The 16545-nt window shown below is 45.1% G+C and overlaps 1 protein-coding gene across 28 annotated transcripts in view; it reads left to right on the top strand.

Moving 5' to 3' along the window:
• The window catches only part of FOXP1 (forkhead box P1), a 345834-nt gene that overhangs the window by 215145 nt on the left and 114144 nt on the right, over window positions 1-16545 (top strand). Inside the window, exon 1 of one of the 28 annotated variants that reach the window (XM_027700841.1) lies at window positions 7866-8249. The exons of 26 other annotated variants lie outside the window; for them this stretch is intronic. The gene's annotated coding sequence lies outside the window, so the exon portion shown is untranslated. Of the gene's footprint in view, window positions 1-7865; window positions 8250-14318; window positions 14337-16545 lie in introns of those variants that run through there. One more of the 28 variants, XM_027700843.1, reaches the window with a different exon arrangement.

Below are 16545 nucleotides of genomic sequence, written 5' to 3'. Positions count from 1 at the left end.
GGCGCAGGATCGTGCGCACACGGCATAGACGGCGACACGCGCGCGGCCCGGCCCCTCCATCCCGGCCCCACCAGCAGCTGAACTGGTGCCAGCCTCTGAAGTTGTTGTCCCAGTTTGTCACACTTCCAGGTGAAGTACGTGAAAGTGATTATAGGTAATAAATATCTTTTTTTTTTAACTTATTGCAGAGGCAGTTTTTCCCCTGTTAATGAGGGTAATTTGACTTGGTTGAAGGATTGCAGTTCTTAAGAATTAATGCAGCAATCCAATTCAAAGATTTAAAGAGATCTAAGATTTTTCACAGGTCGTGTGCTAGTGAATGTGCTCCTATCACATAGCAGCTAATGGACTTGAACAACAGTCTGTCATTTACTGTTACCTCAGTGTATAGCAGCTTTGCCCTTGATAGCGAGTATACTTTCCCAGCAGTGCAGGTTATTTAGTAGTGCGGTGTATTTGTAACACTTTTAAGAGACAGTATCCGATTTCTAACAGCCCTAATTACTGGATGAAGAGAGGTTACCTTTCTGACTTTTTTAATTACGTGTTTGGATCCTAATCTGCACGAGCCTAAAGTGTTTTAGGCTCTGATAGCTGACTCCTCATTTTTTTTTCAAATTTATCTCTCTGTATACACATCTATAAAATAATTTCTGTGTTGCGTTTTCCCTGTATCAATGCTCAAAGGTTAATTTTGTAAATATGGAAGTGTTAGGCGCTGGTCTCCATAGGATCCCCTTGTTTTTATGGATGCATTATTACCTTTTAACAGTGTTTCATAGTGACTTATTTGTAAATGCTGTTGGAAATGCTCTAATTTCTTGATCCTATTATGTTCCTGGATATGAAAAATCCTATTGTAAGGTAATTAGAAGGATTCTCTTCTATTTAAATGTGTGTTCTCTAGACAGTGTCACTCTATACTCTGCACACAAGAACCTTTGTTCCTTAATTAGAAAAAGGACTAGAGCTCATTAATTGTGGGTACAAAGTGATGTCTGCTCAAATGGAGAAGCAATAATACAGTTTAAATAATGATTGATCCTACACTTTAAGTCTTATACTATTTCGTACTGATAATGATAAATAAGTAACACATAATGCAGGTTGCAAAGCGTTGTGTGATGATTTTTATTGAAAGATCTCTTTTTGCAAGGATAAACCTGTGTCGGGCACAATAAATAAAGGATGGATGGTACATACACAGCCTCTGCCGTTAGGGAGAGTCAGCATTTGTCAACAGCCGTACCGTAGCAATAGCTGAGCTACCGGTGGAGTTCACTCCACCCCATACTTTAGAAAATGAAATAATTGTGAGAGCTGTGCAGTCAAAAGCAGTTTGGATCTTGGCCTTACAGAGCTATTATTGTGATGAAAAGAATACTTTAATTACTGCTCGCAAACAGGATGAGTTAAAAATGTCTGAGTGTTTTGCAGGGTGTTTTCTTTTGGAGACAAGTGTAGTTTGTTCTGTGGATTTTACCATCTCCCTGCCATCTCCTTGGGAGGAGAAGGACAGACTTGGGAAGTTCAACCCGAGATCCTTCACCAGAAGGCTTCAGTTTATGGGATGGCCACAGAGCTGGGGTGGGCTGAGATGTGTACCACGTCACCCAAAGGCCAGGCAGGTTCCCAGCAAAGGCCCTTCCCAGAAATCAGAAGTAGGTTGCACTGATCTTGGTGGTCCTGCTGCCAGGGTGGGATGCTGGGATAGTGTCTGTGTGGGTTTGGAGTTTAGATCTTGTCACCTGAGGCTGGGCTGGGGAGAGCAGGTCATTGGGATGTGCGCTGGTCGAGGGTGATGCCCCTCGCACTCCTCAGCCCGCCGCTCCATCTCCTCCACAAACCCAGTGTAGCCCATTCCTCTCCTTGCCCCACCCTGCCTCAAAGACTTAAGAAAGAGAAAACCTTTCTGATTTTTTCTAACCCTAATGAAAACATGCATTAACAAGGCAAAGCCTTTCCCATGTGAAGAGTCGGAAAGTTGGAAGGTTAGGCTTGTTTTCCTGCTGTTGGTTTCACTAATCAAAATGGTAAATGCTAGACCAGGGTATATATTTAACTCAAAGCATATCAGCACTGGAACCCCAGAATATCCTTCTCTGCTGCATTCCTCTTGGTGGGAAAGAAAAATAGTTTTTAAAAGATAAAAAACCTGTTCTTCAATTGACTATGCAAAAATCTTATTGCAGTATTTATTCCAAACCTGCACACATAATGTTCAGTCAAGGAGAAAACAGCAAAAAACAGTTGTTGATGGACTTAGGCGAGAACTGGATTAAATAAGCATTAGTCTACTGAAGCTGATTACAGGAATATGAAAATGCAGTATCTTAATGGTACATATTTTCATGTGGCAGCTCAGTTGCCTTTCATTTTGCAGCTAATATGTCTATTCTTATGAGTCATTTACTTCTTTAATTACCTTTTGCAGGCAAGGCACCATGGTATATTAATGTGAATGATTTTTACTGCCAGTTTATCATACAATGCCCCAGAAGTTGAAAGGCGTAATTGACTTGGAAGAGCAGCTCATGAAGGAAACAATATTTAGTTGACAGTTTTCCTTGTACTCTCTGTTGACGTTTATGAGTTTACACTATGCTAAAGGAGTAATAAACACAATTTTCTTTCAATAACAGGAAAGAGTCGCTTTTAAAATATATTTGTGGAAAACAGATTTGTTCATTTCTTGAATAATATAAAATAATGCCTTTCCAGTGATGAGATGTATATAAGATTGTCAATTGAATTAAACCTCGGAAGGTGCATTTATAACCTGCCTTCGAGCGTTAAAAGGTATTAGGGTGCATGTGAATTGAATCAGTTAGATGAATATTTAAATTATACACAGATTTGGATAAATCATATTCAGATCTCTGTGTTAGATTATTTGGTGGCCTTCTCTTGCTGTCGAGGGCGAAAGTTTGAAGTGGGAATTTGAGGGACAGAGGCTCTGTTTCTGGAGATGGAAGAACACCCATCTGAAAGCTCCCGATAAAACCCCAATTGGAGGATTATTGCGGAAACTTTCTATAACTTTCCTGAAGCCAGAGGCTTGAGGAAGGTTTAAAATCAGCTTTGCAATCCGTCAAAGTCCATTTTCTCCTGGAATGCTACTTTTATTGAAATGACCTTGTCAAATCGCAAATTCTTTTTCCCAGGCATCCCCAGGACCGTGTGCAGGTATGATTAATCATCCCATCCTGCTTTAATTAATTTAAAGGCGCCCATGGCCGGGGCGGGAGGAGCAGCCGGCTGGCGAGGGCAGCGCTTCCCCGCTCGGCTCGCAGAGAGTTAAACTTTTCACAGTTTTCCCGATTGTTTGCAGTTCAGCCCTCTGCAACATAATGAAAGTTTTCGAGCCATCTGTTGTTAAGCTGGCGGTGAGCAAGGCCAGTATATCCAAACAAAGTGCTGGCCTGCTGTAAACTGAACCTGTCAGTTTAGCATAGCTGGGCTGACCTCCCCGGGCGCGGGGCAGCGGGTACCAGGCACTGGCTGCCTGCTCGGCTTCCAGGGGAACTTCTTGGGGGGACCGTGTTTACTTTTTCCACTTAGCGTTCCTCCCACAGGCTTGGACTAGTTTATACTAAATCTTTAAATTGACACTGGCTTTTTTTTTTTTTTTCCCTATTCTGAACTTTCTCTTTTTTTTTTTTTTAATCTTTTGGGGGGCGTACCGAAAAAATATATTAAAATCCCACAGTGGCTGGAATTTGAGCTTTTTGGAGGTGATGTGGGGGGTCACGGGACAACAACCTCTATGATTCTGTAACTCAGTGCGTGCGCGTGTGCTGGCAAGATTCTCTCTCAAAAGAAAGAGGCATGTTCCCAAGTATCCCAGCTTGCTTTCCAGTTCCTATTGTTCCCTTTGTTCTGTATTATTTAAGATCAGTTACTCATTTGCTTCAGAGGATTGGGAATAACAGGCAAGGTAGAGCACAGAGCCAGCATCTATTGTCTTCCTGGGAGCCACGACTGCATCCAGAGTGGCTGGATCCCCAGCCACTCTGTTCCTCCTGCTTCTGTTTGCTTCTGCCCAGGGGGTTGGTAGTTCCAGCATAAGGTACTAGAGAATTTGAAACTTTCTGAGCAGAATTGCCAAGATCAGACTGAAAATGCCCTTTATTCGCAGGACTGTGGGCTTGGGGATTGTTTTCCTTTCTTGTTGGTACGAAATGCACGGTAGTTTGGCCTCCCCTCCTCTGCCTCGATGTGTTTGTGCTTTTTCCAGGCAATCCTCAGATTGCCTTCTCTTTTTCCTTCCTCTGTAAATGCTATTTCATTTATTCCTCCTTATCTGGGATGTAATACATGTCATTTCTCTGCTGATATTCACTCAATACAAGTGGTTTTAACAGTATTTTGGGACTGGCAACAAAACTCGAAGTGCCTGTGCCAGGAAAGTGACTATTAGGTATTACCTATTCTCGGTGTTTGTCTTTTGGACTAGACCTACAGTAAATACCTTTATGCTACCACTGCTGCCAAATTCAGTCTTTGCTTTCTACACTTGTGCTGTACCTGCTTGCCGTTCTTTGGCTGGTTGCAAGTGTGTTTTACTTACCTCATGATTCTTGGAAAGCAAACCTGATCGTCAGTGACCCCAAATGCTGCAATTCTCAGTCAGGAGGAGTTTTGCCTGAGGAAGAGCTGCTGAATTTGTGCCGTGTGTGAAACCAATGCGCCTTAGAAAAAGCACTTCACAGCCAGTCAGTATCTTCACATTGTGGTGCAAATGTACTGGAAGCTCTGGAAAAACAGTGAAAGTCGTACTTGGCCTTTCCAGAAGACCCCAGCAAGGGCTTGTGCCGGTGCCCACCAGAGGGTAGGAGTGCCCAGGGGATGAGGGGAAAGGCGTATGACAGTGGTGAAAAACACTCAATTTTAAATTAAAATGACTGCACTTATGAGGAAACCCCATCCAGCTCTAATCTGTTTGTAAGGTGACTGACACATAAAGTGCTTTTTGTTTTAAGGTAGAGGGAAGTGCATTCAGGATAGAGTTTCTGGCATAAATGTCAGGTGCAACGCAGTGCATGCTCACTCAAAAAGTCAAGCAGATAACCTTGGCATTTAGGGACACTGCCTTGTATAAAACGAAATTGTATTTTGTTTTTAAAAAGGAGGACTACATTAAGAGGTCACCTATTAGCTGTGTTTTTGCTAGCTGTCTGAAACTCAGCTCTACTGTCTATTAAACTCAAACCACTATGTAAACATTCCTGTGTTGTTCCTGGTCTCTACAATGGCCAAGGGGATCAGGTTTCACCTGCCTGCACATCTTCAAGCAATTAAAGCAATTAGCTTGAAGCCATTTCACATTCAAGGTCTACTGTGACATTCAAGTCCAGAAGAAGTCTAGGGGAAAAGGAAAAAGAGGAGTATAAAGGGCCGCTGTGCAGCACATGCACAGGAATAACCTGCGAGGGGGTTTTGGACTTACAACGACTTCCAAATGCGGTCAGGAGGCTTCGCAGCAGGCATGCAAAGTTGCTGCTGAGAAAGGGAAAAGATAAAGAAAAAGCACCTAATGATCCTTTAAATTATACCCAAGTTTTGCACTGGGAAGGGAGGAGGAGGAGAGAAAAATAGCAACATGATTTGGAACGATATTTGAGTGAAATAATACTGTGTTGGTCTTATTTACTGATATTTCTCCTGGCATGGAGATCATGTTTTTCTTCTCATTTAGGTGGGGATTTATATTTGGTGTTTACATTGTAAAACTACACTCACTCTGGCTAGTGTATCCCTTACAATGACATTCAGCGCAGAGTTTAGTGATTCCAGCAGTAAGTCTTGAAAGCTGCTATTTTTTAAAAGGTTGGAGCAGATTAGTGGTGACCTTAAAAGATTAAACTAGTACAGTTTAAAGATAAATAATCAGCCTTTAGCACATTAGATAGCTACATAAGCATGACAGAAGGTGACTTTCTTACAACAGTTTCAGAATCCAGGCAGCATTTTTACATTTGAAACTTGACTAAGGCAGGGAACGGTGGTTTGCAGAAAGCGAGACATAAACTGATTGCACCACTTCAAATTGGTTAATACAGTTTTAAATCCACAGTTTTCCTGTTGGTTTTATTATTGAGAAGAGGCTAATTTTAAAAGCTATGCCTGCTGCAGAGGAAGATCTTGCTTTGCTGTCCCGGAGGGTGTTCTTAATCAGAAATAACCGCAGGCTAAATTATAATGTGGAATCCTGCTGCCCTTTAACCTAACACTGCTGCTCGTTCAGTGTTTGTTAACAAACAGCTCTAAGTACAAAATTGTTTGAGAATTACTTTTTCATTATATTTGCTGAGTTCAATTAGAATAAGAAGCTTATTTGGGGAAGAAAAATTAAAAATGTATGGGTTTCTAGAGAAAGTTCCAGCAATTGTTTCCCGGCAAGCATCGCCTTTGAAACATAGCTGTGGACTCCGTGGCACACGTAATTCAATTTAAATAAAATTACCTTCTGAACTAATATTTCTGCACCAGTGGCAGAGGCAGAGCTCAGGAGCATCCCAAGATTCAGCCCTTTGATAGATGAACAAGCTAAAATGGTCGCAGGGATTGAGGCCAGGGCCCCTCTTGTGCCTTGCAGGGGGATGTGATTCCCCCGTTCCCTAATGAAGAGGCGCTGATTCCCCATGCCTGTGATGTTGGGGAGGGCTGGGCTGTAGGCACAAGTGGCACAGTGTCCTATTTTTATTTCAGTTTCAATAACACATAATTGAAATGTGTACTTGGCAAATTAATTGGTGAGTTGAAGCTAAGAACTGCTGAGTTAGTAGAGACGGCACGAGCCCTGCTCTTTTTTTCCCCTTAAGTTTACATGCTGGAGCGGAAACGCTCAGAAAGGAGGTGATGCCTCTGTAAAGCAGATCTTTCCAATTTTATTTTTTTTCTAGCTTAGTCTTCTGTTTCTATGATCTGCCTTTTGAACTGTTTTTGTGGCTGATCAGTTCCACCTAATATGTCTCTTGATTTCTGCTATTGTAATACTCAGACGACATGCTGTTCTCTTCATTTTTATAAGCTTTAGATGCTCCTGCCTGTCATACTCTGGCGGTTTATCTTCAGCGTCTGGATTTGCTTTCAGACTTGCATGTCTATCAAGCTGCTGTTGCTTTGAATGTGAGATCAAAAGAAGATGAATTCCAGTAAAAAATTTCCTTGTATGAAGAAAAGATTGGGGGCCTATGTAAACATCCCACTGACAGCTCCCAATGAGTTATTTTAGCAGAGCATTAGCACCCAGAATGACAGACAGTCCAAGACTAGATGCTAAATAACAAATCAGTCCCTTCAGTGGCAGCAGCACGTTGCCACAACAGCAATACATTTTCTAAAGGAATCCTGTTCCTCTTTTTTATTGAATATGGCTGTTCGACTGCTCATCTCTTCACGAGCTGCCTTTGAGTGCCAGCCCCAGTTTACTTTTTCTTGACAATATCTGTGTCATGTCACCAATATGACAGCAGACAGGGCTTTGATAATTGGGTGGGGAGACGGTTAGTTAGTCATCTTGAGTTAAATAGGTAGTTTGTTTTAGGGAGGGGAAGGAGACGACGAAGGAGGGGTAGCATCTGCCTGAATGCTGAACTCACGCTTTTGGAGATGCTGGATGCAAGTCCCTGCGCCCGAGACAAGTTGTATTTTTGGGTGGTTGTTTATATTTCAGTTCACGCAGTTAGAGAAAACAGCTCTGCAGCCCGGCCAGCCTCCTGAGCTGGTTTTCAGAGCAAGTCACAGCACTGTCAAGGGTAGGAACGTCAAGCTTGGCTGGACTTAACGTGCAAATCCGAATTTGCCTAGGCACAAAAGTGAGGTGTGCTTCTTGCTGCTGTTTGGTCTGGTTGGGGACATAATTAGTTCTGCATGTTTCTGCTTAGGGATGGGGGGGGATTTAATAACGCAGAATCACTAGATTTTTGTGCCTGGTGTAGTGCTGAGCCCAACTTTGAGATTACCTGTGAGGTCTAGCCGATCTCACCACTTTGCAAGGGAAGAATTAGGGAAGGAATGCTTTGCGGTTTCTTTGTCATTTAGTAAAAGCAGAGGTTGCTACTGTGGAGGCAGAGCCCGGTGGCTGCCGCGAAGGGCAGTGCTCCAGCGTCTCCCTCCAGCCTGCACTCCGGCTGCACAGCACTTCCTGTTTATTCAAACATCTTTTTACCATTCTTCAGCCCCCGCTTCACAGAAACAGCCAGAAACACATCTCCAGCGCGAAGACGGAAATCTAAAGGCAGACAGTAAGAGCTCACTCTGTTAAACTCTTCATTTTCTCTGCGAGCGCTCAGAGGAAAGGAGCGTGCAGGCAGGGCTGAACTTTTAACACGCTGCCTTGCGCAGGCAGCTTGTAGAGGGGAGTTGCGTTGGTTTACAGCTAAAGAAGCTGGTTCAGGTTATTTACTGCGCTGTTGACAAGGGTGGGTTTTTTTGGCGTGGCTTCGGAGAACCATGGAGAGGACCAAGTCCTCTTTTGGGGTGCCCATCGCCTTGCGGTGTCGCGGGAGCAGCCATGTGTCACTGTCCCTGCTGCCTGGCCGGTGCTGCGGCTTCTCCTCGCACTTGCACAAGTGCCAGAATAACTTAAACAACAACCCCCCCCTCAAAAAGGGAAACGTGGCTGCTGTTCTGGGCAGCACAAGCGGCGCAAGCCCACTGAGTCGCGTTTTTGTTTTCTGCAAATTGTTTGCATCGTGGCTCTGGCACTGTGTGCGAACCAGCCTCGCTAATATTTGTACCAATTTCATGCTAATAAAAATCAGGCTGCTGAGACAAGCATGGCTATTATCTCATTCATATGACTATTGTTTAGACCTGTGGTACTACAAAAGGAAAGGGAAAGCGTGCTCATGCCGGGTAATGGTTGTTAACTTCTCACGTGAAGGATTTTCTCTGCAGTTTTTCAGTATTAATGATTGTTGTATGAACGGTCTTCAGGGGTTGTTGGAAGATAGTGTGGATCCTCTGGGTAATCCGTGTCGCAACACAGATGCTGGATTTTTTCCTCTCTGTTCAAGTGACTTAAAAAACTGCTTGATATTTCTCAGTGGTTTCTCCCCCTCAAAAGTCCACTGACATAGCAGGTAACTTTTTTTTGGCAAGCATTCGTGGTGCTCGTACAGTGTGAAACATAAGAGAAAATGGAAAATATGCTGCCTGCCCTATGGAGAAAACCCATCCTCCTCGAGGCTTTTCCTGCCTCTCTGAGATCCAAATGCACTTTAAAATTTTAAACCGTAAACCCCCATCTTCCTAGAAGAGAGAGCAAGAGAGAGAGAGAGAAATCAAGCTGTGTGTTCAGCCAAACCGCAAGTACAACAAACATATTTTGAAAATATATTGCTAGTCTGGCTTTTTAATGTTCAGAAGTTGTTCTACTTTGCAGAAAAAAAAATGGTGTTTGCAACTGCCTTAAGGACAATTTGTTTAACAGTAGGAGTAATTGCATGGGGAAAATGGAAAGAGTGACTGAAGTTATTTACTCAGATGTTAGTGTAGGTGTGGGGCAGAAAACTCTCTGTGGGAACAGTGGGCTGCTTTTCTTGGTATCTTAGTCTATTTGATGACCATCAAATTTCCCAGCTCACTGGTTTTGTTTTTTCTGGATGGCATGTTTGATTATTTATCAGAAGGGAAAGGGAGTAGCTGAAGCAAATAAACATGTGACCAAGCTGTGTTTTGTTTTCCACTCAGAAGGCCGTGCCCTTTAACAGATATACAGAAAATAATAAACGTATTGTTTTATGATAAAAGGAAATTATGTGTATCATTTTCTTTAGCAAGGCCATTAACCCCTTGTGCTCAGTGGTCTCCGCCTTCTAGCAGCTTGTTGGGTTTGCAGCTGGGAATTAAAAGCACTTAAGCCCCCCTCTTGTGTGGAACGTTTCCATGGATTACTGCTTCTCCCCTTTGGATTTGCTGGATTTATTACATAGTCATACAGCCCTGGTCATCTCCCGGGTCCTGCTTGGGGTGTGACTGACTAAATGAGAGGCACTTTGAATTTTCAGAAGGGTGCTGACTTCCAAAGAAAACCTTGGCGAGTGCTGCTGGGATCTTCCTGCCTCCAGTACTGGTGTCTGTGCAGCGCGAGGGTTTGCAGCTGTGTTTGGTCCGTTACAGACAGTGTCAATTTATGGGATTCTTCTTTAAATGCCAGGTGTCTAGCATGTAGAGTGTTGTATTTCCTTTATAATACCGGCTTAGGACAATGCTCATTATCTTCCCTGAAAAAAAACCCACCCTATAAACTAAATCACTGTCAGGAAGCAAAATACAGGTTTGCCTCATCTCCGGGAAGCATGTTGCATGCTTTAGCTGCTTTTATGGGATTAAAAGAAACAAGTTAAGACTGTCATGCACATGAAAGGAAACCGAGATGTGGTTTGTTTCACGTTGTGCAGGTAGGTATAAATTTAATAGACTGACTTGCTTTCAGAATCTCTCTTTGTCTCCCCGAATCGCATGTCAGTTCCAGCGCGTTGATGAGCTCCGCGGTCCGTAATAGCGCCTGACTGCCGCTGCCCCGCAGGTGCTGGATCGGCAGGAGGGTCCTCCTCCTCCTCCTCCTCCTCCTCAGGGATGTAGGTTTCCTCTGAGGAATGGCTTCAGATCAAAAGAAAGGAAAATTTGCCTGACATCTTGAAGTTGCGTTCAGTCGCAACTTCCGTCGCAGAAACCCCCCATCGCTGGTGGGTCAGGGGAGGAGGAGGTGGATGTGGTTGCTTCTCTCCCCTGGCTCCAGGGGGTCAGTGCTCCATGGAGAGCCCAGATGGATGGCAAGGACTGAAGCTGTGGGTTTAGGTTTGAGGGAGGAAAAGTGGCAGTCGAAATAGTAGGCAGAGGAAGAGCTGGCAAAATAAGGACCTGAAACTTCAATGTGATGTGAAGAAGAAGAGGAACTGAGCAGCTTGGGGCCAGGTGACATGGGCAGGGGCTGGGATGGGGGACGTGGCTGGCCCCCCTTGCCCAACAGCTCCCTGAGGGTTGAGGAGGCTCGGGACAGGCTGAGGAATGGGCTTTGGGATCAGCAGTGCAGGATGAAGGTACCCAAGAAGACAGAGGGGTAGCAGCAATTGCATCCTGTTGGGCAGGGGATCTCCAACCCTGGCTGAAGTCCTTGGGCAGGCACCCATGAAGGACAGTTAGAGAACCTATCCATGGGGAAAGCTTCCTCCCAGCCTCCAGCAATTAAAGGTTGGCTCGTGCCCTGAAGCATAAACATTTGTACCTTGGTTTCTGTTTTTATCTTTCCAAAGGTAGCTGTAAATGTTCTCATTACTATCTGCGCAAGTGTCTAATCTTTTCTTTCATCCTACCCATGCTCTTGGCACTGGTGATATCTTGTGACAGTAAGTTCTAGGCGTAATTATGAGTTGTGTATTAAGAAAGAAAAAAAAATCCCTTTATCTGGTTTAATTTTTTTTGTTGTTTGTTGCTTCCTGACTTCATTCAATGTCCCCTTTCTCTTGCGTTATGAGAAAGGGCAAAAGCACCAGATGTACCTTCTCAGGCCGAGTCACAATTTGTGTACTTTTATCATCTCCCCTCTTACTCATCTCTTGCTAAACTAAACACTCCCACCCTTATCAATCTTGCCTCGTATCTGCCGAGGCCTCTAATCATTTTTGTCGCCTCCATCTGAACCTCACCTATTTTTGTTTTACCAGAATCTGTTAAAATTAAGGTTTTTAGAAGCTTTTCTAAATTAGACTGTGCCATAGAAGTTGAGATGTGATCTGCAGCATTCATTTGCTATGTTTTGGGCTGTCCCAATGTTTTGCTTCCCTCATTCATCCAACAGCAGTGAGTGTCCGATGGAGCGTGGTGAGATGTCCCCAGTCAGGGGCTGCATTTCATGGGCCTCTGAGTACAAGTTTGTCATGCAGTGTTTTGGAAAACAAGCTTAAAATATGTTCCCTGTTTTGTTGACCACACAGGGAAGCGCGCAAGCAGCTGTATGCAATATACTATTTATGTTGTAGCAACAAAAAGGCCCTCTTCCTTCTCCCCCCCACCTTATCCCTCTTCTCTTCTCTGTTAAAAAATATGAGAACTTCCCGTGCTTTTGACATCCAAGAAAAACGCGGCTCAGCAGTGAATAGTCCTCCAAATATTCAAAGGTCTGGTTCACTTCTGGATAAACACAGTAGTTCAGAATCTGATCTCGAGCCTACAGAAACGAGCTGGAAATCCCATAAGATTTTTTTCATCACTCAGACACAGTTCAGTTCTGGTTCAGTTTGCGCAGGGAGCCAAGATTTGTATCCTTTCTCATTTTACCAGGATGTGTTGGCCCATCCCTCCTTTCTTGCTGGTACAGACCGCTACATGCTGTGAGTCTTGGCATGCCAAAATAAAGAGAACCATTTTTAATGTTTGGGAACTTTTTGCCAGATGCTTTTTAAGTGGCTTTGATGAGTCCTGACTGTGACTCTTTAAAAGAGGGGACAGAAGGTGTTTTTACAGTGTAACCGCCTGAGGATTTCATTTGTGCCTCAAAAAAGGGATTTTTGTAGCCATTGTTCCCATTGTGGCTGGTTTGGGGTTCTCAGGTTCCTGGTGTTGGCTGAAGTTGATCTCTTGCCCTGCTGCTCCTTGCTGGCTGCCCCCTTCATCCCTGTAGTGTCTGAGTATTGAAGAAAATACCTCCCCCACCTTTTCCCCGAAGTTAGTGGAGTTCTTGAATAAATTACAAAATGGAAATGATTGTTTTGGAGGCAAACTCTGTTGTTCCCCTGTGTGGGGCTGGGTCCTTGCTGCTGTAGAGCTGGGATAGCAGGCAGGGGTCTTGCCAGCCATGGGATGGGCTGTGGGATGGCAGGGCAGGAGCATCTTCCTCCCACCAGCAGGAGTAACCTCAGTGCCCAGGAGGACTAAGTGCAGCAGTGCTGGGGCACAGGCAGCTCCACCCTGTGGGTTTGGAAGAAAGGGTTTTTGTTTCCAGTGCCTTTTTCTGGAGGGAATCTCCTCAACTGGTAGCCAGAATCTACTCCAGAGGAAAGAAACTAAGTGTGCTGGAAGAAAAATAAAGACTCGTCTTCTTTCCTTATGACTAAACTATTCTAGGAGATGCTTCAGTTTGAGGCACATTGCCAGCTCCCTTGCTCCAGGCCTGCCCCCATCACATCAGGGACAGGATGTGAGCCGAGGTTTGTACATGCGGACCTCCAGGTCCCTTCTCTTTTTCCAGCATGGGAATCACCCATTAGTCACTTGGCCAGACCAGTCTGCTGTGTCTGACCAAAGCCTTCAGGGCCAGCTGATCATTTTATGGAGTGAAAGATTGCTGTTGAAGCTCCCCTCCTTGATGAGCTGGCTGGTAGCCCTTGGAGGGAGCCAGCCTTGCAGAGGAGCTGCAGCTGAGCGAGGCACTGGGTACCAGCAGCATCTCCCCGGGCTCACAGCATCCCTCTGCAGCACCTGTGGCATTGGGTACAGAGTAGCTGGATAAGAATTATTTAAGGAAACAAGGAAATAGAGGATGAGATTGGGATGGGGATTTTTTGAATCCAAGGCTGTTGAGAAGGCTGGACAGCAGGGATGGCTCACCAGGTTACGTTGCATCCTACCTGTGCCCCATAGCAGAGCCCCTCGTCCTGCCTGTAGCTCTCCTCAGGCTTCCCTGCTGCGGTGCTGGGAGCAGTGTTGGGGCTCTTGGCTTTGTCTCGTTTTGTGTGTGGCACATAGGGTCAGCAGGGTGGGAATAGGGAGGGAGCACATAGCAGCTCATTTCCCAGTTCTGGAGGAAGATGGAAGAGCTGGGCACGAATGTCAGAGGGAAAAAGTGCTGCAAGAACATCTGCTTCTCTCTTTTGCATCTTCTACATTTTATTCCTCCTCTTCATTTTGGTTCTTTTCCTATTCTCTCTAGTTGGTTCATCTCACCTCCCCCTGTTCTGTTCCTCCCAGAGGAACAGCACTACCCACTGCTGTTGCTTTGCACTATTTTTTATTTTTTTCCCTTTTGCATACTGCTCCGCTCCTCGCTGGTTTCCACACGTTGAACGGCTCCTGAGCCTGCCGGAGGAGAGCTGCAGCAGGGCTCCCCTTCCATGTGTCTGCCTCCTACCTCTGCTCCTCTACATCTGCTGCTCCAGGAGAAGAGAGTGTCGCAGGAGAGGAGGTAGAGGAGGCAAGAGTGGGAGAGACATGAAGCAGCTCTGAAGCTCGGGTGCATCCAGGCTTCCGAGCTTGAGAGCTGCATCTTGCCGCTCTGCTGGGAGCAGCTGTGGAGTGGAGTGGGGTGTGAGGACAGATGGGAACTGAGAAAGAAGAGAGATTGCTGGCTGAGTCTAAATTCCCCCTCGTCCCACCCAGGAGAAACAAAGGTACTTGCCTTGCGAGACTAAATGGAAGCAAGAAGCCCTTCTGGGAGGTGGGCCATGCTCCGCTGGGAGAGGCGCCTGTAGCTGCCGGCCGGGTGGTCCCTCAGTGCCTAAATCCATCCGGAAACTTGGGGAGAAATAGATGGTGAGAGAACTGCATGCCTGCTGCTGCAAAGCCATGCTTTCCCAAACCTCAGTGGGGAAAGCTGAGCAGCAGGGTTAGCTTGTAAGGGCATGGCTATCAGAGGTTAACACAGAAGGTCCTGCTTCTGGAGTCTGGGACCGGGGTAGTGTTATGTTTGCTCCAGGGGTAGATTTTGCCCTTAAAATATCTTCCTTCTCATTTCTCTCTGCTTGTTGTGTTGTATTTTGCTTTTTAATGACCATAACTGAAATAACGGACAGATGATGATGTTGGCTGGCAAGTAACTTTCCTGATTTACTGCTTGGACAGTTCAGATGGCAGCAGGACCATCTCTGATTTCTGGGAACACTTCCTTCCTCCTTTCTCAAGTTGCCTTCCTGATAAGCAGCTTTGTCCACCTGGAAAGGCCCCAAATCCTTAGGAATCTGTAAAAACACGTAGGATTTTGGTTTGTTCCCTCCTTGCAACTTCTGTGTGCATGCTTTCCATTTCAGAGGCAGCCAGTTAGTGCACAACTGCCCTGGAAATTGGCAGTCAGACAGGACGCCCGTTTCTTTTGCATCCTCATGGCTGTTGCTCATCTCTCCACCCTCCAATGTACATACCTTTCCATACCTCCTGCAGTTCCCTGGATCAGTCTTCCCATGCCTTATAAACCTCAGGTATGGAAACAAGCTTCTTCTGGTGTTAGAGCCAGGCCTGTTATAGCTGTAAGTCATCATATTTCATTAATAACTGATTGATATTAATATCAGTTGGAGCAGATGGGAAGGGAGGAGCTGGAGCTCTTTTTCTTCAATAGAAATAGACCGATGGAAAAAAGTTGGAGAGTCGCTGCCTTGTACTGGCTGCAGTGGTGGAACAAGTTAGCAAGAGGCTCCATGCGACTGGATCCTGTTACTGTTTTCCTTATGTACTGACACTGTTAGCAAGTATATGGCATTTAAGCAGCATTTCTATTTTTAAAGTTCTACCCTCTTTTTCCAGTGTATTTCCCTTCCCCAGCCCCCTTCCCGAATCGGGAGTTTTTGGCCACATGAAGTCAGAGGCAGGGCTGCATTTTTCAGCAGAACTTGCCCAAAGAGGATGATGAAACTGAAAGGTCGAGCTTGCGTGAAAATGCCGAATTACAACAGTAACGGGGGTGATAACACTGCCCAGTATTCCGGGCAAACAACAGCTGGGCAAACAAGTCACGTTCCGTCTGTCTTGCAATAAAATTGTCTTGGTCATCTCAAATGTGTACTTTTTCCCCCCCTCCTGGTGCTTAACTAGTTGGGAAATACTAAAGAGTTGCCACTTCCCTAAGCAGAGAGAGAGGGATTTTCAGTGGGGCTTCCCACTTGCTCTGTGAATGAAACAGGCTTGATTCATCTCACAGTTAATGTGCTGTTAACATTTTTCCTGGGTTAGGTGTCACCCAGTGTTGACTCTCAAATACCATCCCAAGTTTGTGCAATGTCTTTAAAGTGCAGCGTTTCAGTTGCCTTTTTGCTGGTCTCTGTTTTACGCCAGAAAAATTTCCTTATCTCTGGGTGATTTCCTAATGGATAAGAAAATATCTTGGGAGTTTATTTACTGGATCTTGCATTTAGGCATAGGGTGACTTGGTTGGTAGTGAGCCTTTTCTTGATGTTGTCCTTCAGAATCCACATTTATAGTGACCAAAAATGGTGGCACTCAGAAGATGCACTTGCTAGGGGATTCTTTCTCTTTTTTCCGGTAAGTGGGAAGATTTTGTCTTTCTTTTGCAGTGCAGAGAGGAGGATGGTTGCCAATGCTCTGTGATTAGTGCAGGAGGCCAGGATTGGTGTCTGGGCCTCTGGGTGCCCCAAGTAGCTTTGTCCAGGCTTGCAGACTCTTTGAGCAGCGCAGATAATGTGGCTGCTGATAATCATGGACCCAAATGTGTGAAGCACCTCAGTGGTTTCAGGGGCTCTTGGCATCTCTTGCCTGTCCCGTGAAGGAACAGGCAGCTGTCTGGACGCACAAACATGAGCTGTTTTTTCACGGCCTCTGGCAATTGTTCACTTGCAAGCACGTGGTGGAGATTTAGGATGTAACTAC

Source organism: Neopelma chrysocephalum, unplaced genomic scaffold (genome assembly GCF_003984885.1).
Source record: "Neopelma chrysocephalum unplaced genomic scaffold, ASM398488v2 Primary Assembly neopelma1_147, whole genome shotgun sequence".
In the NCBI taxonomy this organism is placed as follows: Eukaryota; Metazoa; Chordata; class Aves; order Passeriformes; family Pipridae; genus Neopelma; species Neopelma chrysocephalum.
The sequence above is the reverse complement of the archived record's forward strand: the minus strand, read 5'-3'. Positions and strand labels throughout refer to the sequence as shown.